The 21844-nt window shown below is 40.5% G+C and overlaps 1 long non-coding RNA gene across 1 annotated transcript; it reads left to right on the top strand.

Moving 5' to 3' along the window:
• The first annotated feature begins 5442 nt into the window (after positions 1 to 5442).
• LOC148114859 (uncharacterized) lies at positions 5443 to 9581 on the top strand. The gene is made up of 2 exons (XR_015733268.1): positions 5443 to 5582; positions 9276 to 9581. It is a non-coding gene; the product is annotated as an uncharacterized LOC148114859 (long non-coding RNA).
• The last annotated feature ends 12263 nt before the right edge of the window (positions 9582 to 21844 follow it).

Genomic DNA, 21844 nt, shown 5'->3' with positions numbered 1-21844 from the left:
AAGCAACAGGCAGCCCAACAAGACAATGTTTATAGCAATGCTTCTTAACCTCAGCAACTTTAAGATGTGTGGACTTAAACTCCCAGAATTCCCCAGGCATTATGGTGGCTGAGGAATTCTGGGAGTTGAAGTCCATACAACTTAAATTTGCCGAGACTGAGAAACACTGATTTATTCCAATCTTTCCAGCTTGGTGCCTTTCAAATGTCTTGGACTGCAGTGTCCAGAATCTCCATCAAAATTAGAACAGCATCTGAAATTCCAAAAGGCTCAGATTTTTTTGGTGGATGAAGGAAGCAAGTTAAACTGCTTTACTTGTGGCACTTCTTGAAGTGTCTATACATCAGTGGTAATATATATGTAACAGTATAGTATTATATGACAGTAGTAATTCCAAGAGTCCTTGGGAAATGGTGTTTACTCAAGACTTTTCCAAAGAAATTGGCTTTCGATTTCTCAACTTTTGAAACCCAGTATAAAATGCACCCAAGACTGAGCCAGGTAATATTTGATGATCTATGAGGACATCTGTGTAATACAAGCTTATATTGCAATGTTTCTCAACTTTGGAAACGTTAAGATGTGTGGATTTCAACTCCCAGAATTCCCCCAGCCTGCATATCAACAACTGTACGTTCCCAGTAGACACTAATCTAATAATGTTTGTCCTTTCCGATCAATAGATGAACACAAAGAACTTTCGAACATCATCAATGTTCACTTGCTATCACATTACATACAGTAAAACATTAAATGAACGCCTCTTCCTGCCCTCTTACATAACAGGGAAGAAAATATATTGCTAATTTTCTTCTGTCTACACTTCCTTTTTCTGTATATGTGTCTTTCTGTTATTTGTCCTTTTCTTTGCAATAAGTCCCAATAAAAATGGGAGAGATCCATTGCTAAAATTGCCTCCTAAGATTCCAGTGTTGAAGTATTGGCAATTTTGTATCTGAATTTCTTTTCTCAACCAGACAATAAATTACAGGAGTCACCATGTGGTTGAGGTGGGCGGCTGAATGAATGAATGAATGAACGAACATTACAATGACAAGATTTCAAAATCTCGGAAGTGAGGCAAAGGGAAAATTTTCTCCAGTGGGAATACAGCCCAATTTTTCAAATACAAGAGACCAGTGTCTTGCAAAGAGAAGGACTAGGGGATGACATGATATTTGAGGGGCTGTCAAATATTGTGTTCCAATATTTGAGGGGCTGTCACAGAGAAGAAGGGGTTGACTTAGACTCCAAAGCACCTGAGGGCAGGACAGGAAAAGGTGGAAGTTCATTAAAGAGAGATCCAACCTAGAACTAGGGACAAATTTCCTGACAGCAAGATCAATTAGTGGAACGACTTGCATCCAGAAGTTGTGGGTGATCCATCACTGGACATTTTCAAGAAGAGATTGGACAACCACTTATTCAGAATAATATAATAATATGCTCAAGCAGGGGTTGGAATAGAAGATCTCCAAGGTTCTTTCTAACCCTCTTATCTTTTGACCTTGAAATGGCACTTCATAAAACTACTACTTCTCAAAATGTCAAAATAGCTAATAAATGAAACTCTATGGTTATTCGAGAATGGGGGGTAGGGAATCTTGTCTACTCCAGCACTGGGAATGCGTCTTCATCTTTGAATCATCCCCACTTCTTTCTTTTGCCACAAATTCCTCTAAGTTCACACTTGATTATATTAACTCAACTAGAATAACAATGTTTGCTTCAAAGAACAGCACACTTATTGACACAGAGATTTTTCAGAATACGTGTAAAAGGTTATATTACAGGATATTAAAAAATATTTTAACTGCAAAAGGCAAAAATCAGTGTCAGAAGACAACTACTGCAATGAAAGAAGCCCAACCATACTGGCATAAGAACAGGGACCACAGTGGGTTTAGGGAGTGAGAAAATGGCAGAAAGTGAAGCAAGCTTGCCTAGTATGTATGGGTGGATGTGTTTGTATGTTTAAAAGATACTATATAAGCTAGAAATGTTTGCGTTTATGAGACCGAGGAGGATGGAGGACAATTTTTGAGCAGAAAAGGAGCTCAAATGATTCAATAAACTTACCCAGTTTGGCTCCAGCTTTTTTGTTTAGTGTACATAATAATTTCTCTCAGAAATAAATTAGATTTAGGTTACAAATCCACAAACTGTATGCTTAATTAGATCTCCTTAATTAGGACTTTCTTTTGCGTAAACCTGCATTCAATTATGTTATAAGTGTCCTCAATTTATTTGTGGCTTGATCATACCGAGCAAACACTTAACCAGAATCCAAAACCATTTCAGAGGGCTTAGATATTAAGTGAGTCTTAGGCCAGTGTTGCAAAGTTTGGCTTTAATCTCTTTTTAATTTATATGTGAATTGAAGTTATTTAATTTGGCAAGATGGTGTGACAAAATATATTCCCCCAAATCTCTGCAGTTACAGAAATTTTAACAAAGAAAAGAAATACACCAAGGTTTAGGATACTGGAAGCTGAAGGAACAGAAATGGAGTAGGTATAAATTTCAGTCCTTCAACTGAAATGGCTTCAGTTGAAGGAAACACCTACGCTCTTTGAGGAAAGTTGGTTGTTGTGTCTGGCTGAACAACTCTTCAAGAGCCTGGAGGCAGAAAAGAAGGAAGAAAAGATAAACAAAAGCCAAAGGTGAATTTGTTGTGTTTAACAGGAGGGAGGATTTAATTCTTTTAATTGAAAGGGGGGGGGAAAGGGTGTATTCCAGTTCTCCCTGATTCTCCAACTTGAAAACACGCTCCTTCATTATACAGATTAAATCCTCCAGGTGATGTTGTGCTAGGACTTTCCCACAAAGGGTTATTGAAAAGGCACTATCTTGTGCATGTTAGCTGAATTATCCCTCTTGAGAGCCAAGCCACTGGTTTGATTGAAAATACAATTAAAGGGTTAGATTTGGTCCATGACCAGTCTGCTACTGGAGCAAAAGAAAAGGTGACAATCCTGCTACATATGAAGAATTTATAATGGAAAAAGCAGATTAAAATTATTTTCACAATAGTGTTGAGTACTAATGCCTTAGTAGGAGCAATAGCCAGTTTGATCTAGTGGTTAAAGCATCAGGCTAGAAACCAGAGACCGTGAGTTCTAATCTGACTTTAGGCATGAAAGCCAGCTGGGTAACTTTGGGCCAGTTACTCTCTCTCAGCCCAATTCACCTCACAGGGTTGTTGTTGTTGTTGTTGGGAAAATGGGAGGAGGAGGAAGTATTAGGTGTGTTTTTGCAATCTTGAGTTATTTATAAAAATAATAAAGGCAGCAAAATAAACAAACAAATAAATAAATAGAGTAAGCTGGTGATCTCGTGCTGGTAATAAACTAATATGTCCATTCTGAATTTTCTACATTTCTCATTTTTATGAATTTGTCGGGTTTGATTTTTCTCCTGTGTTCTACATCAAATGTGAACTGAATAAATTTCTCCCCTATTTTACTCTATACATCTCTTATCCCCTCATTGCTCATCTACACTAATCCAGCATCTGATGTCTTGCGTAACTTGGTCTAATACAAAAGTAATACCTGTATCAGTTTACAGATTATGCCACGGTAATATGCCAAAATTATTGAAAGGAAGTGAGTATGTTTACTATCAAAATACGTACCTTCCTGGGTATTGGCATTACTCTCGCAATAAATCCCAGATCTGCTGTTCATATGTCAGATGATCTGGACAATCCATGAGAACAGATCACCTCTCATAGACATCAGCTTGAGCAGATCACATACCCCAGGAAGGTTAAACAGGGCCTACCCAGGTTGATGAGAATGCTCCAAATCTGAACTCTAAGCTTCAGGAGAAATTTTAGCTAAACTAAATTAAATTTTAATCCATTTTGGAGCCTTGTGATGAGCAGTCATTTGGTACAAGCTGCAAGTTATATACACACACATGAAAAAAGAACTGGATATCCAACTATAATAATATAAAATAAATGCTGGAATGTAGCTTTTAACTGTGAGGTCAGTGCGGTATCTGGAACCTAGATACAGATGCATAGATACAAAAACAAACATATACTTACATTTGTGGTGGAAGTTAAATTCTGCTAAAAGAGGCACATACAACTATGTACAGGCATCTCCAGGAAAATTAGGACTTTTTCTATGTGCAGGGTCAAATAACTCGGCCTTCCTACTTATTAGAAATGGAGACCTTTACCAAAATATCTTCCCCCCACTTCTCTCTTTTTCTCTCTCTCTCTCACAAACACATACACAAATACACACTACACACAAACACATACACATTACGAGAACAACTGAAAATTGAAAATCGGTTCCTCATATCTGCCTGTCTAGAATTCTTACCAAAATTAAGCAGCATCACAGTGATTCTCATCTGGCTGTATTTGTATAAAATTATAAGTAATTTCAGAACATCAATAGATATGGTCATAAGGCTTTTTGGAATTGCTTTGGCCCTGCAAGAGGATTAAATTATATTGGTACCATTTGTAGAATTCGGCCACTTAAGCAGGGCCCTTGAACCCTCTAACCTGACATCCATTTCCAACCCACTTGCCATAAAAGGCTAGATATTTGCTTGCCAGCACCCTCCCATATTCATTTCTCAGTACTAGAATTGGAAAATGCAAGGTTTCTATTGTTTGTTTATCAAATGTATATGGCCATTTATTTCATGAAAGTGATTCTGGGTGACATATAATGTTATTGATATTGTGCATCAATACTGTACATCATGCATAGCATTAACCTTCAGGAAAGAAATTTATATAAAGAGGAGCCTTTGTATTTGGTAACTCTGTTTTACAATTTTTGGACATGACTTCTTCACAAAAAAGGAAACACCTGGGTTGTGTAGTAAAACTCAAATGCCTTTCTACATTTCACCATCCAATGGGGGCCTAGGCACTTCTAGTTTTTCCTATCTAAGAAATTCAGGTGTAACACTTTAGCTGAAATATATACTATACCAAAGGCACACTTTCTCCATGTCTCTTGGTATCAAGAAGGATAAGAACTGCTGGTGGAGTTAACCAATTTAACTGTCCAAAACTAATATCTATTTCATTATATATACGTCAACCCGTGCCTTCAAGCATATTGCCATGTGGAATGGGCAATGATTTTATGGAAATCTGGATGTTCAATTACAGAGAAGAAACCGAGTCAGGCTGGTTATAATCATCGCATGCCTTGGGTCTGTCAAGCGTGTGCAACCAGAGGCTCTGTCTGCCTTTTCCTCCCTGTTTTACATGGTGCCATATTAGTCTACTGCATGAAAGCCTGCACCCATTGCTCATTACGCATTGTGGAGATGGATGGAGGAAGATAGGCGTAGCTGATTATTTCAATTATGTCTATTGCACAAAGAGAAAGGGTGTTGCCCTCTCTGCTCAGGAATGGAAAACATCTGTAATACATGACCAAAAGGGATGGTTAGACTCACGTTGACTGAATAAATCTTTTTTCGGACTATCCACCAACAAAGTTTCTGGAAGTAACCGATTGATTAGAGAGATCCCCTTCTCAAGCCAAGGGCGGCCCTTGATCATTCAGTGGGATGCAGAGGGCTGCTCTCAAAAAGTGAGTAAAATCAAGACAAGGGAATAAATTAGGGCCAGGGCAAAAGGCAATTAATAAATACAGTTTGTATAACTGGGGAAGTCACTCTATACGTGGAGGGGGGGGAATGTTCTATCATATTAAAATGACAATTTAGCAATAATTTTTGGAAGCGGTCCATGAGCCCCACTCCTCAAGATTTGGTGGGATCATGTATGGCTCTGGGTCTACAGATTTGGAATTGCATGCAACTGTGAGACAGAGCTGAAGCATGAAGCATCAGTGGAGAAGGCCAGAGCATGTTTTAAAAAGGGCCATGGTGGTGCAGTGGTTAGAATGCAGTATTGCCGGTAGAATCTCTGCCCTTAACCAGAAGTTCGATCCTGACCAACTCAAGGTAGACTCAGCCTTCCATCCTTCCAAAATTTGGTAAAATGGGGACCCAGATTGTTGGGGGCAATATGCTGGCTACTCTGCAACCTGCTGAGGGCTATAAAGTACTATGAAGTACTATAAGTCTAAGTGAAATTTCTATTGACAGTATATATAAAAAAGAACAGGGAAAGTTCTGTGGAAAACAGATAATATGTTATCAAATCAGTAATTAAATATCAGAACCAAAAGAAGCCTCACTTCAAGAACTCCCTGTGAGTAGAATTACAATTTTCTTTCCCAAACTTGATGGAAGTGTACTATTTCATCATCCTATATTACGGACAAACTGTATTAAGAATCACAGTAAAAGCTGATTTTAGATTTTGGTTCATCCACGTTTATTAGGTATTATGGTTGCAAAGGTTGAGAAAGACATCAATCCTATTTTAGCTTACTTCATTAATCTTGTCTTCTTTAAGAGATGCAAAAATACAAATAAAACTCCAGTATGTTAGGAGGGAAAAGGGAAATCCAAATAAACAGCCTAAAAGAGATTCAGGAGGGATACCAGTCGTTTTATCCCCAGATCATATTCATCCCATTCTTACAAAATTTGGGTTAAGCAAAATAACTAAAACCATAGAGACGGTTTGGACTTCTGCCTCTTATCAATGCAGAGAAGTCATAAAACCAAGTTAAAAAGTCAGAGAGATTAAAATACAAAAAGTTACAGAATGTGTGTTGTTTGGGAAATTTTATTTTTGGGTTACGAGGGCAGGGAGAGAAGAGTTACATTGCAACTAATTATTTATAACAAAGACGGTCGAACAGAATAGCTGCAATTCCATGCCAATCCTAACAGACTATTCCAAAAATGATCCTTCTGTGATCCCCTCTAGAGAATATTACAAATAATAAGGAAATATATGAGTATACATGAGGGTAATGCTGTCAGAACAAAAGTACTACTCTTATAGTTTAAACCACCACTACCACCAGATGTGATTGCAGAGCTAGATTAGTTTCTCCTAAGATGCATACTCCAAATATTTTGCAACTGTCTTCACTCTTAAGGAGAGCGTCAGATTCAAGAAGACAGAGATGCGTCACCTCTACTGATTGGCCTCTGTCTGACTTTAAATTAGAAAATTAAAAATTTGTCTTGAGCAAAGTTAATTTATAATCAAGCCCTCTTCTGGGTGGAAGCGGGTCTTCCAGATCAGGGGTTTCCAACCCCGGTCCATGGACCAGCACCAGGTCACAGCATGCCAGAAACTGGGCAGCGCAAACAAGCAAAGCCTCATCCGCCGGATGCAGGCAGCATGCAGAACCATTTCCCCTCTGTTCCACTGAAAAACTTCTCTCCACGAAACTGGTCCCTGGTGCCCAAAAGGTTGGGAACCACTGTTCTGGATCACTCCCAATTTTAATGTCTAAGAAGCTTTGTACCTGAAAGGGGCAGGGATAGAGGCTGGGACGTTTGGATATTATCACAAGCTATAAGAAGAGAAATTTCAACGCAATGGTAGGAATACATCCAGGGGTGGGCTTCAAAAATTTTAGCAAGGGGTTCTCTGCCAGGTTGCTGGGTGGGTGTGGCCATGGTGGGCGTAGTCTAGTCTATGGCGGGGGCATTTTTGCCCTCCCTGGGCTTCGGAGGCTTTCCTCAAGCCTCCAGGAGGGTGAAACAGCCTCCCCAGGCTCTGGAGGCCCTCTGGAGGCCAGAAACAGGCCCATGTCTGGCTTTCCTGAACTTCTAGTAGGCCCATTTTTGCCCTCCCCGAGCCTCCACGTGCGACCTGCACTTACTGCATCCAAAAAGGGCTGCGTGGGGACTCCTGGGAGGGGCAGGGCAGGGTGGGATGGGATGGGCCAGCCAGGAGTGGGATCTGGGGGTTCTCCGAACTGCACAGAATCTTAGCTAGAGGTTCTCCCAAACCCCTGAGAACCCCCAGCAGCCCACCCCAAATACATCCAGGGTTTATGGGAGTGGGTGGCTATAATACATTTAAATAAATAATAACAATAATAAAAGTTTCCTAATGGTATAAAGAAGTTAATATTAAAGCGATTACTGAAATTGGTGGGGAGTTCCAATTTGCTGGTTATGGTTAAAAATAGAGGCCAACCAGAAAATAGTTTCCTACGCTGAGCTGTTGGGCTTGATAGGTAAATGGTACCTTCCAACTCTTCAATTCTACATCGCTGACCAATGGTTTCTCCCCCATCAAAACAAGTGACAGCCATCCAGGAGTAGCAGGTGGAGTATATATGTTCATAAATAGGAAGCAAGCAGGCTAAGAGTTATTCTGGAGTAATTTACCATCCCTGTGCCCAACTTACAGCTACTCTATTCTTCTGATATTATATAAGTAATATGCGATAATTTTGTTAATTCGCCTATGATTAAATGAAGGATGGAAAATTAAACGGAAAAAGCTGCTCTTCCACCCCCTATTTGCTGCTAATTGTTATGTCATAAAATTTGGAGCCAGACTGAGCACTTCGTTAAAGACAACGTCTTGAGAAGCTATTATCCAGATACTAAAATTGCAGTAGTTTTTAATAGGATTTAACTTGCTCCTCTTTCTTTCTGGATGGTGGCCTTTGGCGTTTATTTCCCACACCTGTCAGGTTAGATCTATGGCTGGAAGGCTCTTTCCTACCAACGCCAATTAAAAACTGTGGAATTAGCATGTAATTAATGTGTACATATTAAGTCAAACAGACTGAAAGCAATCTCCAAGGGAGCAGCTACATGAATATATATTATGTCAGCAACCTTCATTATTAATGATCAGGAGAAATATGCGCAGCACATTGCTTTAAAAATAAGTTTGGGGGCATCAGGTGCTGCTATTTTTATCTCCATCCACAGTTTTACTGCTATTCAAGAAATGTTGCTAGTCATTTCTTTTTGTGTATTTTAATTATTTTTAGGCTACACAATGATTTATGGTTTTCTAAGCTGCCTCAAGCATACTAGCGTAACACTAACAAATAAAGCCATATAAGAATCTGAAAATCTGGATAAAAATGCTGCAGGAATGAATTGTAGCTTTGAAAAGCTCTGATGAAGCAAGCTCAGAAACATGAGCTGTATTTTTAAAAAAATCTTGGTTACGGCAAAATACAAGTTATTCCAGTCTGCCAGATCTGTCAGGGAAGTTGCTGCCAAAACATTTTAAACATTAATGAAATAACAATCCAAGTAGATATATAAAGCAGTAGTCTTGGCTTCTTAGGCCGTCTCCAAGTTTGAATCAAACAATGAGTTATGAACATTGTGTCTTGTGGATTCGGAGCTCAATTAAATAAAGGACTTTTTCTTCATTTCAGAACATGACCACCACACTTGCTGTAACCAGCCTTCAGGGATCTTCTGGAAAGGTGGGTTCTGGATTTTCAGAGATCTTCTGGAAGTGTGGCAAGGAGATTTTAGATGACATTTGGCCCAGATATAGGGCCCAAAACTAATATGGCAAGAACCAGCAGTTTCCAGGGTAGAGAACCTGGGGGTTCTCAGATATGATGGTGCCTTGACACCCAAAATAATAAATGAATTTGTGTGGCCCCTATGAAACATCATCAATAACACCATCTTCAATAACTTTGGAAAGATTAAACATTCTCTAATTACGTGAAGATTTTTACATTGAGCAGTTTTGTTGCAATCCATAAATTTCCTGCAGGCTATCTTTGAGCAGACTGGTTATCCATTCTATTAATACATCCCACCCCATTCACCACCATCTCCTTTCTTCTCCTTCTGCTTTCTCTTCAGGCCTTCATGGCAAAAAGCAATTAAAAGATACAAGTTCTAATAGTAACCACCCATCCTGTCAATTTCCAACTTTTTTTTTCTTTGCACCCATACTTTCTCTTTCTTGATGCCACCAATGGAACAGCAGAATATCTAGTCTACCTCTGATGCATAGTACTCTTGGCCTTATGGGCACATATATCAACTAAAATCTGAAAAACTCAAATTCTTACTCAGCTCCTTTCCACTTTGGCTGTCTTGATTGCTGCCTAAGCTCTACACGCTTTATTGGTAGTGAAGAAAAGAAAATTCATGAGGTAGAAAATATACTGTCACTGGTGATTGAGCAAACAGAAAGGGCAGTGGTAGACTTAAGCTACCACAGAAATGTTAGGGCACTATCTGGACAGAGGTGGTTACTGTAAGCATCACAGTGATTTCCCCAGATGGCACACTTATCCAATTAGAGCAGGGATGTGATCAGACAGGGCTCCAGCTTTGCCTGTTGAAATTCCTCCCCCCCCCCAACCAATTGCAACACCTTCTTAAATTTGCTCACAAATCCTTGGTTGGTTGGTTGGTTGGTTGGTTGGTTGGTTGGTTGGTTAGTTACAGTTGAAAATCCAGAACTACCTCAAGTGACTTACCAAATATGCATTAATTCAGAAGGACAGGAGGAAGAAGCCTAACATTTCAGGCTTCAGATAACACAGATACATAAAAATAACTGCAGCTAGCAATCTACAGTTTATTCAAGGCTACATTCTTGTCTCCGGTAAAGTTTCTAATCTTACCATATCATGTCTGGAAATCTGCTGCTAAGTATATCCAAGAATTGATTTAAGTGTCTGTAAATCTGTGATTTACTGTTAAGCCCAGATGTGAAGGCTGACACTAGGTAAGGAAGAAATGTTCCCGATACATGAGGCCGTTAGATTTGCCAGAATGACAAAAGAATTGTACATGTGGGCAAGAAAATGATACTCATTAGCAATAATGTTTGACTTAAATTGGGCATAGAGTTTCTTTATTCTTGAAAGTGGTTATTATTTGAACTGCCTGCCAATATTGTGACTCTCTTTGGAGACCACACCATCCATTTGAGTTAGTGAAACACTTGAAGCAGCGTGGATCTAAAACACTTCCCTTGGAATTTAAATCATTATTCTGAAGTTGTGGACATTCAGCATTTCTGAATACAAAGCACACACAAAGCACATGCTCAAAAGTTGGAATATTAATTTATTCTGAGCATGTGCTCCTCACAAGCAGTTCCCATCTCCATTTTTAATCACTACAAAACAGTTCAACCGAAGTCCAATTATGTCACACAATGTACAGATGGCATGCAGGCAATCTTATAAGTAGATCAGAATCTAAGGCTCATAGAATAATATCTTGCTTCAGAGAAGGCCAGGAAGAAACCATAAATGCATTCCAAAAATGCTTTCAGAAGAGATGGAAAGCTCTGAAATGTCCCCTTAAATAGAATAAATCTCTTTTCGAATGTTTTAGATACAAATTAAAAATAATAACAACTACAACCATTATATATGTATGTTTAATTTCTGGTAGCCAAGGTCTTTAGGAAGTAAGCATTGACATTTAATAATTTCATTGGTGAGCCTGAGATTGTTGGCCCAATGTTGTTTTGGACTATGGGATGAGGTATATTCACAAATATGGAGAGATGAGGCTCAGTAGCCAAAAAAGAATTTGAAATAAAGTACGCCCAGCCTGTGAATCCAATTGAAGCTTGTAAAACAACACTGTGACCATTCACTTAAAACAGCAGTAATTGGTGAGATAAGATAATCATCCTTGATTTGCTCAACTAATTAACACTAGAAGTAGGACAGGAAGTTGTTAACGCAAGTAAATCTTCCAGGACAATATCTTTGAAACTTCCACAATAGATTCAGGTATGCAATAACATATTGGTCAGCCTGTCCATTTCACAACCCCTTGAAAATTAAACATGACCACCCTCAAAATCAACATTAGCTGGCCATTCTGATCCAGGTTAACATCCGAAAAGATGCCTGCTCCACCCAATGTTCATCCTGACATTGCTCAGGAATTAGTTTCTTCTCAGGAGGATTGTAGCCTGAGACACTTTTCTTTTCTCTTATTTTTAATAATTCCATTTGTTCTAATGTACCATACAAATGAAAATAAAACAGCCTACATTCACAGCTACCTATTAACAAAGCCCATTCAAATAGTGAAACTTACAGGAAAATGTGCATATAGCTGGACGATTTCATAATACATTCTAATACTCATTCACAGAAGTGAGTATCCTTGCCTTAAATTGGTCTTACTTCTAGTTAATTGTATAAAACCGTGCTGTCAAGACTTTGTCTGGTTTTGAAAGCCAAGCGGAGCAGAGAGGATATCAAGGAATCCCAAGTTTTAGGTTTGTGTTCGTAGTTGTGAAAAAACGTCTTGGGAAAAGGTTCGGACACACTATTCTCATTTTGTTGCCAAGAAAACTGCATGGATTATGTGTCCACTTAGTAGCCAAGAGTCAGCATTGACTTGTGTGTGGTCTTTCCCAGCTAACAGGCTGGAGCCTAAAGCAAAGATGCACAAAACAAGAAGAAAGCAATTAATAACTCAGGCATTCGTGTATTTTCTTGGAAATATATGCAATTGAGTTTTCAGATACACATGCATAGGACTGGAGCCAAAATACATCTAAAAATATACATTTCATGCACATTTTTTCTTGTTAGCACTGCAGGGCTATGTATTAATCTGGTTGCCGGTTTTTTCTCCCACTGACCCTACTTCTGGGCCTTAAAAATTACTAAAGTTGAGAAGGGGTAGGGAAGAATGCTGAGAATAGCCTTAGCTATTCTGTTTGTTTTATCAGATATAATGTCAATTTATTGGCAGTCATCATTTGTTTAAAAAAATACCAGCAGAAGAGACTCAAAAATGTTTGGCAGCAATAGCTCCCCAGACTAGAGAGAAGAGAAACCCTGAAATATCCAAGAGCCATGGAAGAAAAAACTGTTTCCTTCCTCTCCATCCATAATTTTAAAAATTGATCAAATTCTCACCATCCCTGTTCTGTTTTCCAACTACAAAGCTCCCAATTATAGCCTTCTCTGTGCCCCAAATTCCCTAAAGCAGGGGTGCCAATTCTATTTCATTGAGGGCCACATCAGGTGGTGTTTGACCTCAGGGGGGTGGGGGCGTGGTGTGGCCAGGGTGGGCGTGGTCAGCGTGACATCACTTGTGTCAGGGTGGACATGTGGTGGCCAGCGCTCTGCCAGCAAAAATGGGCTCCTGAACTCTGTTTTCGGCTCCGACAGCCTCCTGCAACCCTCTGCCAGTGAAAACAGAGCTAGGGGGGGCCATGCACGGCCCTCGTGAGCTCCATTTTCACTAGCAAAGCCCCAGCAGACTGGTCCTTCGCTATTTCCAGGGTGGCCCCCACGGGCCAGATCTGGCCCCTGGGTCTTGAGTTTGACACCCCTGCCCTAAAGCAATCAACATTGATTCAACTGAAATTATGTATTCATCCCATATGGATCATACATGGAAATTGTGAAAATGCAAGGGTCCTTTTTGGTCAATGATTGTATTTACATGATCCTGGCATCAATGTAATGTCTTAATGTTGAATCTTGATGACATCGGGGACACATCCATGTCTTTTTTGGGGTAAACACCCCAGTAGTTTGCCCTCAGCTTCTTTCAGAATACCTCATGTACTTTCCAGTCTAACCTACAGAAGAGATGGAGATCCTGCAAGAGAGGGGAAAGAGAGCTTTCTGATTCTCAACCTCATTCTCAGGGAGCTTTAAAATTAGTTCAGAATTTCTTTTGGGTGATTTGTTTCAGCTTGCTGTATCGTTGCATGGAGCTCTTTTGTTGAGGGTTTTTTTTCCCCTCTTATAGATCTCATCATCGCTCTGTTTCCTGATGTTTCCCCTTGGGGTTGAGAGGAGGCCAGACAGGTTATACACTGTTGGAGTGATGATTGTTCAGTGGAAGGCAGGACGTTCACACACTCTAAAATAACCTTGTAACTAAGGGAAGTGCAAAGATTTCTTCAAAACTATGGAAATTTCCCCGAACGTTTCTTTTTCTTTAAGTTTTTTTTTTTAAATCCTCTTAGACTGAGAACAGAAGAGTTGGGAAAAATGCAGAAATACTCCACACATCGCTCCTTAGACAACACCAGTCTTAGCAATTTACCCAGGCAGGCAAGATCAGGAGGTTTATCCAACTCTCATGGGTCATATATTAAAAAGGTAAAGGTAAAGGTTCCCCTCGCACATATGTGCTAGTCATTCCCGACTACACAATGGTGCTCATCTCTGTTTCAAAGATGAAGAGCCAGCGCTGTCCGAAGATGTCTCCGTGGTCCTGTGGCCGGCATGACTAAACACGAAAGGCGCACGGAACACTGTTACCTTCCCACCAAAGTTGGTCTCTATTTTTCTACTTGCATTTTTTACGTGCTTTCGAACTGCTAGGTTGGCCGAAGTTGGGACAAGTAACGGGAGCTCATCCCGTTACGCGGCACTAGGGATTCGAACAACTGAACTGCCGACCTTTCGATCAACAAGCTCAGCATCTTAGCCACTGAGCCACCGTGTCCCTTATATATTATCCCATACACACACACACACACACACACACACACACACACGTATATATAAGGGATAATATATATCCCTTATATATTATGGGTCATATATTATCCAGACCCAAACACAAGGCAGCAACGATTGGAGAACCATCTTAATCTATAATGGTAAAAATCAGACACATCACTGATAAAGTCTGCTACAGCTCATGCCTTTTCATAAAACATCAGAACGTTACAGATTCCTCCTGATTTTGTATAAACCAACAATTTGAATCTGAACAAATGGGAATGTGAGAGTGTTTAATATTCCCAACTTACAAACATCGAGGGATACTTTCCATTTCATTTAAAATTCAATCTTTCTTTGCCTGATGGCCATTAACATAACAATACAAATAAATGTATAGCCAACTCAATCGCCAAGTAATTATCAACTCATAGTTTTGGGTGTTTCATCCTGCAGTTCGGATCATGTTCCTTTTTGGCACACCAAAAACGTTCTTTCCCAGCAATGGTTTTGTATGTTTTTAGGATGTGAGCAATAGGATTTTGCTCACTTTTTCTCCCATACCCTCCAAATTAGCAATCCCTCATGGCTGCTCTCTGCTTGCTGGGTGGAAATAGGTCTGTAAAGAATCTTATTTTTATGACTGATCTATATGTATAAGGGTAACTAGATGTAGATATCCTTATCCCTACTGCCATCAATGTCATCACAGGGGACAGAACAGATCAGATAGAATAGATCAAGATTACACAAGTTGGGATCCTCTAAATCAGAGGTGTCAAATTCAATTTCATTGAGGGATGCATCAGAGTTGTGTTTGACCTCGGGCTGGGATGGCCGCGGCCAGGTGGGTGTGGCCAGCTCAACGTTACTCATGTCGGGGGGGGGGGCTCTGGTGGCCCGAGTGCTCTGCCAGCAAAAACGGAGCTCGGGAGGGCCATGCATGACCATCCTGAGCTCCGTTTTTGCTGGCAGAGGGTTGCAGGAGGCCGTTGCAGCTGAATCCTGAGCTCCATTTTCACTGGCAGAGGCATCATGGGCTGGTCCTTCACTGTTCCCAGAGCAGCCCCGCGAGCCAGATCTAAATACCCTGTGGGCTGAATCCGGCCTACGGGCCTTGAGTTTGAGACCCCTGCTCTAAAACTTTTGTATATTAACCCCATTAGCCCTAATAAAAAAAACTGTGGAAGCTTTACTACAAGTTGAACATCTGGAGGATTTCCCGGTTACCTCTTCTTCTTCAGTCCTATATCTCTCAATCTATTAGTGGACAGGAAGTGGGGTCAGCAGCCTTTCAATCTCTTGCCTAGTTCTCATTTTAGAATCCATACAATAATTCCTATAGGCCACCACCTTCGGACCAAGGAGTCCCAATGCAAAGAAAAGAGGGGATACAATTCCTCATTAATAGTGTCAAATAAAATGTAGTAGTTAAGGAGAGGGGAGACAAAAATTTTGGAAATGTGATACCACAAATTCACATAAAAAGCTTTTAAATCAAATGGGAAGTATATACATATATAATGTTACAACAAAATCAAACCTTTCATTGACTGATGATGGTAAATTAAAACAAGAAGAAGAAAGTAAGTCCCTGACCTTCCTATAAATATAGACTTGGATCACAAGAATTAAAGTTAAAACAGGTCTGGCAGCTTGTTTATCATTTCCATACTTCATAATGATTGATGAGAATGCTTAAAAATTGATTTAACAAAATTCAAAAATAACACTTAGAGGGCTTTTTTTTTTTTTTTGAGGTCTTATGACATCATAAAACTAAAGTTACACTGACCGATTTTAATAATCTGAACAGAGTTCAGAACAAGCCCTAATAGAAGTCAGAGTGAGCCACCGACTTCAAAAGCAGCACATTGGAGGTGTGACCAAATGGCAACAAAGAGTCATTTCCTTAATTAGTTGCTAATATAGTTTGCTTGTAACAATGGGGGGAAAATCTTCAGATTTTCAATCTCATGGGGCAAGTAAATATAGTTAATTATATGCTGTGAACTCGGTGATGGATGGAAAGATAAAATGTGTTCAATGATGCCACAAGGACGGGATTCTCATATGCAGATCAAAAAGGCAACACTCTTGAAGGCTCCCAGATTAAGCACCATGTCCATATACTCGTTTTTATTTTAATAAAATGCATATTGGGTCCTATACTACGTACATACAGATATTAGCTCTTTGGTTCTTGCTTGTTACCATAACCGAGAAGAAAACAGAGATTACAGAAGTAAACTCATAACATGGAGCAGTGGTGGAATTCAATTTTTTTTACTACCGGTTCTGTGGGCGTGGCTTGGTGGGCGTGGTGTGGCTTGGTGGGCGTGACAGGGTAAGGATACTGCAAAATCCCCATTCCCTCCCAACTCCTGGGGGAAGGATATTACAAAATCTCCGTTCCCACCCCACTCTGGGGCCAGCCAGAAGTGGTATTTGCTGGTTCTTCGAACTACTCAAAATTTCTGCTACTGGTTCCACAGAACCTGTCAGAACCTGCTGAATAGCACCCCTGGTTTGGAGGAGATGCCTTGTCTAGTTCCCCTACTGCTACTTTGTCAGCACTGAATCTACAGTCATTTAGGATAGCAAAATATCTTGGGCAAACCCTGATCTTTGACTTGATATGCTTGGGAAGAAAACATTAAGTGTTGGAGCAAAGTAGAGTTGACTTTAGGACGATCGTTGGTGATCCTTGCTACAGTATCTGTGGGGGCCCTGCCCCAGTTTAAAACCACAGGTAATAAAATGACAAACAAGATTTGTGTTTGTTTATTTATTGGATATCGATAGCCACCGATGTCAACATATGACTTTGGAATGTTCCGTCTATAGAAATTGCACAATTTGGTTCTTTTCTTCCACAATACTTGACTTCCCATTGCAATCTTCTGCACAATATACCCACCTCTGTTTCACCTTCCCTTGACTTGGTCATAGGAGATCTCAGTGAGGCAATCCAACCATGAGGCTTCATCTGGATTCCTTGCAAGCAGTTGCCCTTCTTCTTTGGAGTGGTCTGTTCCACAAGTGATAAGAATCACTCCCAACTTCATCTTATGGTCCACAGCTGATACTTGTCTGCTGCATGCAACAGATTTACAGATGGAGGGGGGGTCTCAATTGTTTCAGTGGAGGCTAACATTGCTACCTGCAGATTGTTCACAACAGTCAGAGGGATGTTGTGAGCACTCGAATGCTGTGAGATCCAAATGCAATGCAGGTCATACAAGGAAGCCTTGAAACTGGGCTGCCAGCAAGATAGGTATGTCATGACCAAACAAGGAAAGGAGGTGCCAATATAGGACCTAACTTTTTGCTTCGAAAACATACTGTGTTTTTGATCTGCTTTGCACATGCATACAATAAAATAAAAAGCTGAAGTATATAGAAAGGTCGAAACTCCACTTCTCATTGGCGGATACAGAAAATCACAAATAATGAGAATGTCAATCACAAGGGCCATTGGTACCGTATAAAAAGTGCAAATAAACAACCAACTTTTCCTCCCAGGCTCTCCTACTCTGCTCAATTAAACTTTTTATTGACGCTGCTCTTTGCATCTGCAACCGCTTTGGGTTCCAATGGATTTCCTTACTTTGCTAAATAAAATAAATTTAGGTGTTTATGTTTTACTGTAAATTTACTTTTTTAAAAAATGTAAGGAACCCATTTCCCCACAGATGTTTGTTTGTACCTCAACAGCTCCCAGCAGGCCTAGAGGTGACGAATCCTTAATTCAGATGCCGCTGAATTGTCCTTCAGCAACATCTAGAACAGAGGTCTTCAAACTTGGCAGCTTTAAAGAGTTGTGGACTTCAACTCCCAGAATTCTCCAGCCAGCATAGCTGGGAGTTGAAGTCCACAAGTCTTAAAGCTGCCAAGTTTGGGGACCCCTGATCTAGAAGGACACAGAATAATTGTGTTACTTATTAAGAACATGTCTGTTAGACATTAGGTACACTTTTTAAAAAAAAAAATACACATGATTTTAAATCCAAATAAGGGACGTTTAGGCCCTTTGATTCAATCCTCTGTGGAGAACTAAGAGCCAGAGGATTCTCATGTTATATAGCATTTAATTTAAAAAAAAAAAAAAACCTCAAGAGGCCCCTTCACTCTTCTAGGAAACTGGTTCATTGTCAAATCTTGAAAGATTTTCCTCAAACGATTCCCTTTTATTTTTTTCTTCTGACATTAACAGTTGGTAGGCATTAGGGAGAGGGTTAAGAGATGTTTCTTGATAAGAGGAAAATCTCTGGTTCCTTCTCATCTCTCTGAAGCCCTGCTTAGATGGGGTGAAGGAAGATGGCTGGCTGCAGCTTTTTTGGAGAATATCCACAAAGTAATTTCTGCTCGTTAATAAACTGGTAAATGAGGCAATCTCAAATGAGTGAGCAAGAGGAAATGAGAAGCCACATAACCCAAGAGCCAAGACTATTGCAAACAAAGAGAAGTGATGTAGGAGGAAGCATGGAGAAGTTTGCAGACAAACTCATTAAGTTTTTAATATCGATGGTAGACTTTGTCTAGAAGCAAAACACCTACAGAGCCATTAACATTTGCCCCAATACAATTACTATTCATCATTTTTCTTACGCTCTTAGGTCATCTTCGACATGTCTCCTTTTATTAAAGTAATAAGTAGTTTCTGGACCAACATCATAGTTACCATTAGTTTGCATCATAGCCATCTAAGATTACATCCTGCACAGAAAGACATCTGACATACAGGGTGTCTGTGCTCTTGCAACCTCAATTGGAGCTCCTCTATTTAACATTTATATTAGTAGTTGCAAACCCCACAAAAGGTGCAGAACTCTTAAACTATGTTCATTGAGATTTGCTGATAAAAGCTTCAGAATTACATGTAGATATTCCCTTTCTGAAAGATGAACAGATAATGTGAAATGTATCCTCCCAACTCTGAAGGCAAGAAGATCCAAATACTTTAATTTGAGCAGGGGGAGGTTTGGTTTTATTCTAAAGACAATTCACCTTTGTATCATAAGTTTTTCATTAAAAGAAAACAGTATAATGTTTGTTTGTTTTGTTTGTTTTATTGGATTTATATACCGCCCTACTCCCGAAGGACTCAGGGCGGTGAACAGCCACAGAATAAAACACATAAATACAAAAATTTAAAATAGAATAAAAATGAATTAAATAATTTGGCTGAGACAAATTTAAAATACCCAATAATTTAAAAACAAATTAAAATTTACATTTAAAAGGGGAAAAGATTTAGGCCAGGCCAGCTTGATGAAATAAGAAAGTCTTGAGCGCGCAACGGAAGGTGCGCAGATCCGGGATCCTCCGTATCTCCAGGGGGAGCTCGTTCCAGATCGTAGGTGCCCCCACAGAGAAGACTCTCCCCCTAGGGGCCTCCAGTTGACATTGTTTGGCCGACGGCACCCGGAGGAGCCCCTCTCTATGGGAGCGTACTGGCCGGTGGCTATTGGTGGTAGCAGGTGATCCCGTAGATAACCAGATCCTAAGCCATGGAGCACTCTAAAGGTGATAACCAAAACCTTGAAGCGCACCCGGAAGACCACTGGGAGCCAGTGCAGCTCGCACAGGAGAGGTGTTACATGGGAACGCCACGTCGCTCCCATAACCACCCGCGCGGCTGCACTCTGCGCCAGTTGGAGCCTCCGAGTGCTCCTCAAGGGGAGCCCCATGTAGAGAGCATTACAATAGTCCAGACAGGAGGTGACGAGGGCATGAGTAACTGTGCGTAGGGAGTCCCGATCTAGAAAGGGACGTAACTGGCGGATCAGGCGAACCTGATGAAAAATCCTCCCGGTCACAGCCGTCAAGTGCTGTTCTAAAGACAGCCGTGAATCCAGGAGGACGCCCAAGTTGCGAGCCCTTTCCTTGGGGGCCAATGATTCACCCCCAATAGTCAGCGATGGCACCAGCTGACTATATCAGGACGTCGGAAACCACAGCCACTCGGTCATGGATGGGTTGAGCCTGAGCCTGTTTCTCCCCATCCAGATTCGTACGGCCTCCAGGCACCAGGACATCACTTCAAGGGCATCGTTGGGATGGTCCGGGGTGGAGATGTACAGCTGGGTGTCATCAGCGTACTGGTGGTACTTCACCCCGAAACCACGGATGATCTCGCCCAGCGGCTTTACATAAATGTTGAACAAGAGGGGCAAGAGGACCGATCCTTGTGGCATCCCACATATGAGGGGCCTCGGGGTCGACCTCTGCCCCCCTGTCAACACAGACTACGACCGGTCGGAGAGAAAGGAGGAGAACCACCATGTAGATTTTTTTTAAAAAAGACTATGACATTTTGAGATCCAGCTAGGAAATTTACAGTTCAAAGCAAAAAAATTTCACTGAGTAGTTTCAAGTTATCGATCATGTCAAATGTGTTTCTTTAGATTTGGGCTACTGGATTTATGCATGAATTTATCCATACTTGTATTTAGCACTGTAGGATTGGAAGGAGGGGGAAGGTAAGAAAAATGTGGAAGCAACCTTTCACTAAATCACCTTCAGCATAAATTCAGGATCAAAATACAGAGTGCTATAGATGGGATAGAGGGGCAAATGATCAATGGCAGGAAAATGGCCAGCAGCTCAGCATTAATTTCTTGGCTGATATTTAGGCTTGTTTTGATTTTTTTACTATGTAGTTAGAAAAGGTTGGCAGTTCAAGACCCAAGTACTGTGTGACAGGGTGAGCTCCCATTACTTGCCCCAGCTCCTGACCACCTAGCAGTTCAAAAGCATACAAATGCGAATAGATAGATAAACTTTGGTGGGAAGATAACAGCGTTCCGTCTGTCTCGGCGTATAGTCATGCTGGCCACATGACCATGGAAGCATCTTTGGACAACGATGGCTCCTTCTAAGAAACGGAGATGAGCATTGCCCCAAGAGTCTGACATGATTGGACAGGGGAAATTTTTACCTTTATCTAGTTAGATTTATATTCCACTTTTTGTTTAGGAGTATGGAGTCCTATAAATAGCACTACTTCTTCCCATTTCCCCCCACAACAACAGCCTTCTGAAGTAGGTTGAGTTGAGAGAGACTATCTTGCCAAAATCACCCAGTCACTGCAGGAAGGGGGACTTCAGCTGATACCTTTGTGGGGCCTCTCTAATAATGTTGACCGCTACATCATTTTGCCTCTTTGACGTAGGCTTTCCAGGATCTAGGGAGACTGACGACACTTGTCATAGCCTTCTTTTCATCTTAAACAAAGCAGATACCAAAACTCATTTTGTTATTTTTACATTTAATATTTATTACTCATGTCTGATAAACAAAGATACCTCTGTGAAAAAAAAAATATATGCAAAAAGCTACCAAGTTTCAATTTGTTCCTTGTGGCTTGTTTCCATGTTGTAACTTCCTTGGATGACCAATGGCAATTCGCCAAGAATTTGTCCACTCCTTTATCTGACAATGTTCTAATACTAAAACTTCCCAGGTTCATTTTGCCTTCTATGGCATAGGGGGGAAAGGCCTTTCCGTTAGCTATTTCTCAAAAA

This window comes from Pantherophis guttatus, chromosome 3, assembly GCF_059756535.1.
Source record: "Pantherophis guttatus breed Tessera chromosome 3, ASM5975653v1, whole genome shotgun sequence".
NCBI lineage: Eukaryota > Metazoa > Chordata > Lepidosauria > Squamata > Colubridae > Pantherophis > Pantherophis guttatus.
Note: the sequence above shows the minus strand (reverse complement) of the source record. Positions and strands in the feature narration are given on the sequence as shown.